Source organism: Apodemus sylvaticus, chromosome 14, assembly GCF_947179515.1.
Source record: "Apodemus sylvaticus chromosome 14, mApoSyl1.1, whole genome shotgun sequence".
In the NCBI taxonomy this organism is placed as follows: domain Eukaryota; kingdom Metazoa; phylum Chordata; class Mammalia; order Rodentia; family Muridae; genus Apodemus; species Apodemus sylvaticus.
The window spans coordinates 25424555-25432495 of record NC_067485.1 but is presented as its reverse complement, the minus strand read 5'-3'; the positions used below and the strand labels follow the sequence as shown (position 1 = coordinate 25432495).

The 7941-nt window shown below is 44.8% G+C and overlaps 1 long non-coding RNA gene across 1 annotated transcript; it reads left to right on the top strand.

Moving 5' to 3' along the window:
- The first annotated feature begins 4766 nt into the window (after window positions 1-4766).
- LOC127665216 (uncharacterized) lies at window positions 4767-7451 on the top strand. The gene is made up of 3 exons (XR_007973331.1): window positions 4767-4948; window positions 6588-6709; window positions 7230-7451. It is a non-coding gene; the product is annotated as an uncharacterized LOC127665216 (long non-coding RNA).
- The last annotated feature ends 490 nt before the right edge of the window (window positions 7452-7941 follow it).

Below are 7941 nucleotides of genomic sequence, written 5' to 3'. Positions count from 1 at the left end.
CATTTTTATTACTCATGTTGAATTAGCCATTGAAATAAATGTACTGTGTCAATTTTTCAGAAAGATAGATAAACACTGAGACAGAAAAACTATTCAATGCCCCTCTCTACTCTTTTCCTGTGACACATTCCTGCACTGTTTTAGAGATACTTAGCCATGTTCCACTGACAGAGGTGGTTGAAGCTTGGTAGATGCCCAATTGTACTATGGACAGAGCAGAGGTATGCTGGGAACTCCTGCTGGATAAAGAAAGCAGATCCAAGATCTCATTTGGCCTGGAAGGAGCTTGTTGGCAGTGCTGAGGCTGGTGGCTTTGGGTCTGTAGTCCTCCACTCCTTCAGCAACTGCCTGCCTCTTTCCCACTGACTTCATGCTGATGGTCCCCAGTGGAGCAATTAGAACCAGTGTTCTGTTAAAAAGCAACACGAAAGGAACCTGCAAACATGCCAGGGCTATTCGGAGATCACCAGAAAGATGCAGACCTCATATTAGCAGGAAACCCAGGCAGAAATTATATTTCTTGTCATTAAAGTGACCCGGTTTCTTTCTGGTGGCTGGGATGGCTTAGGAAAATTTGAGCCTTTTGTATAAAAAGCAAAAAATTGAGCCTTTTGTATACATATACATCAAACATACACATATATTTGAATGTGAGAATGTATAAGTGCCAAGGTTTGTGTATGCTTGACCCAAGGAGTGGTACTGTTAGAAGGTGTGGCCCTGTTGGAATAGATGTGTCACCGTGGGTATTGGCTTAAAGACCCTCATCGTAGCTGCCTGGAAGCCAGTATTCTGCTAGCAGCCTTCAGATGAAGATGTAGAACTCTCAGAACCTCCTGCATCTGCCTACCTGATGCTGCCATGTTCCCACCTTGATGATAATAGACTGAACCTCTGAACCTGTAACCCAGCCCCAATTAAATGTTGTCCTTATAAGAGTTGCCTTGGGCCAGGCGGTGGTGGTGAACGCCTGTAATCCCAGCACTCTGGGTGGCAGAGGCAGGCGGATTTCTGAGTTCAAGGCCAGCCTGGTCTACAGAGTGAGTTCCAGGACAGCCAGGGCTATACAGAGACACCCTGTCTCGAAAAAACCAAATCCAAAAATCAAAAAAAAAAAAAAAAAAAAAAAAAAAAGAGTTGCCTTGGTCATGGTATCTGCTCACAGCAGTAAAACCCTAACTATAACAACAAATATTTGTATGTTGGCTTTTTCTTTTCTTTTCTCTTCTTTTCTTTTCTTTTGTTAAAATGATTTCTCAATCAGGGTTTTCTGTTTAGTACTGGATGTCCTGGAACTTTCTCTGTATACCTCTGTAGGCCTTGAACTAGAGATCCACCTCTCTGCTTCCTGCATCTGGGATTAAAGGCATGTGCTACCTACCACCACTAGATTTGTATGCTGGTTTTTAACTAAATGAGTTGAATGTGCCTTTTATCTGGTAGCCAGCTTTGACTGTGGACTCTAGACTGCCATATTCTTGCATAGCTCCAGAAACTGAATTAACCAAGGTGGCGAAGAAATGAAGAAAAGACAAACACATAGACACACACAAAGAAGCCAAGGTTTTGTGGTCTGGGCTCTCTGATAGAGAAACCTCTGCATCCCGGAAGCTCCGCATGCTTATTATACACAGTTGACCAAGGAGGTGGGGTCACTGCAAACAGATGAACAAGGAGGTGTGGTCACTGCAAACAGATGTACAAGGAGGCAGGGTTTATGGTAAACAGCCAGAGAGGCAGGTTTAGCAGATCTTGGTAGGATCAGTCTCTGTAGGAGAGTGGTCCTCAGGCTGTGATCATGTGGGCACTAAGGAGAAGACTACAGTGAATATTTTCTGAACACACTGTTAACATCTCTACACCTGGACTAGAAGAATGCTTTGCCTTGGGACTGAGGCACTGGGGTCCTAGACGTGGCCATCCGTGCCAACAGCACACATTCATTCAGGACATTGTCCATTCAGGCTTCCTCTGTTCCCCACAGTGGATCCCCACTCTCAATCCCACTGCCATTCCTAACTTTGAAAGTCTCATACCCTCAAGAGCCCAGAAGGCCACAGCAGCCACTGTGGTATTTAATGCTGTTACATATCAACTCCCTCATCAAGTAGTAAAGCTTGCAATAATTTTTCTCTGAGTCCTGCAAGGATCTCCTCCCCCTGCCCATCCTCTTGTCCACCTCTGCAAACCAGTGAGTTTTGTTGCACCCTTGGCTGACCCCCTACCCCCTGGAATTCCTCCCTGGAACTTCAGGGAAAGGGAGAGTAGCCAAGAAACTTGGAGGTCTGCTCCCCCACAAAGAATGAAAAATAGAGTGTTGTTTGGAAAGAGACAAAGAGAGGAGGAAGAAGAAAGCAATTAAAGCTAATTATGGAAAGAAGTTAGAAAGATACAGTAAGAGGAGAAAAATGTAGCCCCCATTCCTTGGAGGGTGAAGTTCATCCTAGCTTGAAGTCCAGGTCCCCTAGAGAGGTTGGGAAGTGACCAGGGAAGTTGGGGCAGCGAGCAGAAGGCTAATTATCAACTGTTTGGGGGATGGAGGACCAGGGTAGGAAAATATTTATAAAGCCAGCTAAGCAAAGTCCATTATGGTACCTCCTTCCTCCTACACCACGGCTACTTGTAGGATTCTCGTTACTATGTGTAGTGAGTGAGGTAGCTGGGTTTTATTCCAGTCGTAACTGAATTAAAATTACATTCAACGTGACCTACTGGAGCATATCAATGTGATTAGTTCACTGAGGCCTTCTTTTCAAAGAAGACTTCTCTCTCTCTCTCTCTCTCTCTCTCTCTCTCTGTGTGTGTGTGTGTGTGTGTGTGTGTGTATGTGTGTGTGCAATGTGAATGTGCTCAAGATAGCCAGAAGAGAGTGATGGACCCCCTGAAGTGATAGTTACAGGATGTTATTAATGTGGGTGCTGGGAACTGGACTAGATCATCACCTTCTCTTAGCCATTGAACAATCACCTCTCCAGCAATAAGTTCATTAAAGTCTTATTGCTATATGGAATTCAAGAAATAATTTTTGTATGTATATGTGTATGTATTCATATGTGTGTGTGTGGTACAGGTGTTGGTATTCAGGCCAGTGCAGCATACTCGTGTGTGTGTGTGTGTGTGTGTGTGTGTGTGTGTGTGCAAGCCAAACCTCAGTGTCTTCCTCGATCTCCCTAATGAGGCATGGTTCCTCACTATACCTGGAACTTTCAGATTTGGCTACACTAGCTGGCCAGCAAGCTTCTGTCTCTGCCTCCTGCAGACTGGGGTTATAGCCATGTGATGGCATGTTTAGACTTGTATTTGGGTGCTGACAATCCTCACGGTTATGTATCAAGCTCTTTACAGACTGAGCAGACAGGACTCCCCAGCCAAGAAACTATTTTAAGAATGGGTAGATTTTAGCAATTATGTAGTTGTTGATTTTTTTTTAATTGCATGAAACAAGTTATGTGTGGCCACAGGAACACAGAAGTAGTGGCTGTGTTAGCCCAGCACACATTTCCCCTAGAGCAAGCGCTGTGAAATGTTGTCTTCTGGGTGTATTAAGGCTGGTGCACATAGGAACTCACAGTAGCTGTGTTTACTTATACAAGAACTGCACAAAATCAAGGAAGTTAAAAGTCCAGCATGGAAAGGGGAGGAGCCTACAATGGCCCATGTTTTATTGGAGAGCTATTGGTAGTTGCTAGCGGCTGAGGGAGGGATAGTCATTTTTCTTCGGGGATGTGGCCACTTCATTAGTAGGGGTAGGCTACTCATTCTCCAGTGGATGGCTACACAGCTCGGCACATACAGGAAGGACTAATTGGACCCAGTGGGATAGAATAGATGCATGGTACATATATTTTGGAGGGGGCATTTTGGAGGGACATGGGGGAAGCTGGGAGGAAAAGGAGCTGGATATAAATGTAATCGTAACTCATTGCGTATGTACATGAAATTCTCAAAGAATACATTCAATCTAAATCCTTTGGCTTTGTCTCCTCCTTTGACCCTTCCTGAAATGTTTACAGCAGAAGCAACTTCTACTTCCTCTAGGCTGGCCCTTCCCTTTTCCATATGGAGTGTCCTCCAAACCATTATAAACTAGGTCATCGGCCATGGGATTTCCCTAACCAATTTGAACTCATAGCTGGGTATAAAGAATCCTAAATTCCATCCTCATGTTTTTAAGTATGGAATCTTGAGTCTTCTTTTAACCCCAAGAATTGCGCACGAGAAGTGAGTTTCACAAATTTTAAGCCAAATTTGAAGCAAGCTTTAATTAAATGCTAGCCAGACTAATGGACTCTGGCCAGGACCATTTAACGGTTCCCAGAAAACTGTGACAAGTCACATTTAACAGAGGCTTAAAGGGCAAACCAGTCAAGCCACTGTAGGTAATTCCCAGTCAGGTCCATCCAGGGGCCAGCTCCTTACATCCTGATGCATTTCTTGCCGAAGTGTCTCCCCGCTACATGTAATCAAGCACGTCCTGTTTAGTTGGGTCAAACAAACTTGTTTAGGGGAGCAAAACCACGTAACTTGTCATCACACAAGAACCACAGTCCTCAGCATTCCAGGAAGCTGTCCACCCTTGGGCAAGTGGGATTTATAGGCTAACTTTGGCCCTCACACCTCTTCTGGCCATTCCCCACTGGACACAGCCATCTGTCTAGTGGGCATAAATGAAAAACGTAAGAGGGGAGGTGGATTTTTTTGTTTTTTTTTGATTTTTTGTTTTTTTGTATTTTTTGTCACTCTGGGTTGCTTTTCACTAGAAATGGATATGCAGAGGACCAAGGATGAAGAATGGAATTGTGCACACACACACACACACACAAGAGTTTTTGGATTCCTCTGTGGTGATTGCTCTGGAAGATGACAACATGAAGCCGTGCCTCCCAGCAGAGCAGTGTGAGAGGGATACTGGCCTCCAGCTGGAATCACCGGCCACAAGTCTGATAAGGTAAGCATCCCAGGGAGCGAGACAGAGACACAGCATCCAGGCAGAGCCAAGTGGCCTCCAGACAGAGGCCAGGCTTCTGCATCGAGTGCCCTATGGCTGCTCCCTTGGCTTTGATCAGACTTATCAGCTGTAGGAGCAAAGTGAGACTGTAATTTTGTTCACCAATGATCAATCCAGCAGGAGGAATAGTCCCCAGATGTTGACAACCCTGTCCTTCCTCTGATTTCCTGAAGTCTAATGTTAAAGAGGCAGTGGGAGAGAAGGAGCTGGAGAGAAGTTCCAGGGGTCACAGCCGCAGCTGCTTTTCTTTTCTTTTCTTTTCTTTTCTTTTCTTTTCTTTTCTTTTCTTTTCTTTTCTTTTCTTTTCTTTTCTTTTCTTTTCTTTTCTTAAAAAGATTTATTTATTTATTATATGTAAGTACACTATAGCTGTCTTCAGACACTCCAGAAGAGGGTGTCAGATCTTGCTACAGATGGTTGTGAGCCACCATGTGGTTGCCGGGGTTTAAACTCAGGACCTTCAGAAGAGCAGTCAGTGCTCTTAACTGCTGAGCCATCTCCCCAACCTCCTAGCTGCTTTTCTAGAGGACCTGAGCTTAATTTCCAGCACTCACGTGGCTGTTTACAACCATCCAGGTCCAAGGAAATCTCACATCCTCTTCTGGCCTCATCCAGCATGATCCATACATGATCCACAGATATACATGCAAAATACCCACACATAGTGTTTGTACCAGGACCTCCAAAACCTCTGACATCACATAGGCGACAGTGCAACCTATACACCTGTTGCTAAGGCAACAGCCACCATAGTCCTAGAATCCACTTGGCTCACCTTTACCTGCAACCATGTCACCATTTGTGTATATATAGAGAACCACCTCCCTCTGTTTCCCTCTCTTCCCCTCCTCTCTTTCCACCGCCACCTTTGCCCTTTCCCCTTCTCAATAAACCTCACGTGAAACTATTTGGCCTGGTGTGGTTGAAAGAATAGAAAATACAGCCTAACTCTCTAATGACCCCAAGAAGTCAGAAGTTTAAAATGCTATCTTGCTCCAAAGAAGGGCTCCAGCCTTCTAAGAAGCCCCAAACACTTCATATTCCAGAGCCTGCCCTTTGTTAAGAGCTAGGCAAAAAAGCCTTGAATAGGTGATCCTGACCCCGTAAGGTAACTGGAAACGAGCTAGTTATCTGCTTATCTTGCTTCTGTAAACTGCTTATGCCATTACCCCACCCAGGAGTTCATGCAGCTATAGACCCCCCAAGAAAATAGGAAACTAATTGATCCACAGAGCACGGGATCTGATAATTTAAACGGATTGGCCTAAAAACTATGGAGTGGTACAAATCGATTGGCTCGCACTATGCAGGCTCTCGATGCTAAGGAATGATTGGTTTGTGATTTGCGGGCTTTGTTGTAAACTTATAAAAGCTGTCCCAATTCTGCACTCGGGGTCCCATAGTCCTCTATCCCTGTGCAGTGTATGACTGTGGACCCCAAAGCTCTGGGTGTTGCCTTCCGAGGCATGGGGCGCTGGGGCGCCCTCGTTTTTCGGGTCTTACATGGTCTCTCTGCTGCCACTGACCTCCCCTCCCCAATACATACTGTGATGGCTAAAGTTATGTTTTAACTTCCTAGAATGCTGGAGGCTGTTGTTCATGAAAGATAAAGAGCCACCTGTTTTCACTTCTGTAAACAAGCTTGATTGCCTCAACTTCACAATGTGAAGTTGGATCACAATGCGATGTGTTTGATCACAGGTAGGTGGAAGGTATGTAGGCAGGATGTATATCAGGATGTATGCTTGCTCATGATTGGATGAAGGCAGGAAATACCTAACTTTATGGGGTTTGCCTCATAAACCCCTGACTAATGTAATTTAGTGCCATACTCCAGGAATCCCAGGTATGGACCTGGCCAATCACTTGGCTAGTATTTTATAAACCTTCCTTCAAATTTGCCTCAGAAATTGTGGTAGTAGCCTTTATTCCTGCTCTGTGTCACCAACAAAAAACATACAATAAAAAAAAAATAAGTCTTTAAAGAAAGAGGCAGTAGAGCCTTTACATGACACACAAGGCACCACACGAGGCACCGCGCAGATGCCTGCCAAGGGTAACTCTATAAGGATCATGGCTTTTTTTTTCTACATTTCTTGGTTCTAGAGGGCAAAGCTTAATTTGACTGTAAACAAACAGGGACCCAGACTGTTGAGTCAGCTCTCCCTTAATTTGCCTGTATTCCATCTATGAAAATATATTTATATTCATTCCCTTTCAGATCCAGACTGAACTGAACTGAAGTTCCCAAATGGTTGAGGGGAGCTGCTTCTGTGTGAAAAGATTTTGCAAGGCTGATTAGCTGATTCCAACTTCAGGGATTGTGGAGAGTTGGAATGTTGCAGATCTGGATCCAAATTATCTTGGGCCATCTTTAGCCCCTTCAATAGGCATTCGTTACCTACTTCCTTTGGGAATGTGTGAGCAAATTGCTTGGCTTCCAACCAACCCGCACCCCCACCCCAAAAAAGCGTAAGAATGTCTTCACAAACATACAGAAAAGAGTCTTCCTATTGTATGTTCTCTCTGGTGTGTGTCTGTGTGTGTGTGTGTGTGTGTGTGTGTGTGTGTGTGTATGTGTGTGTGTGTGTGTGTGTAGTGTGTGTTGCATGTGTGTTGCGTATATTGTGTATATGTGTTGTGTGTGTTGTGTGTTTGTGTGTGTGTTGTGTGTGTGTGTGTGTGTTTGTGTATATTCAGGTACATGTGCCTGTAGAGGACAGAAGTGACCCTCTGATATTGTCCCTCAGGAGCTGCCCACCTTATTTTTTGAGACAGGGTCTCACTAGGACCCGGAACTAGGCAATTAGGCTGGACTGGCTGACCACTAGCTCCAGGGATCTACCCTTCTCCCCTTCCCAGCACTGGTGTTACAAGCGTGTGCCACCATGCCTGGTATTTTCTGTGGGTGCTTGGGGCTGAGCTCAGGTCTT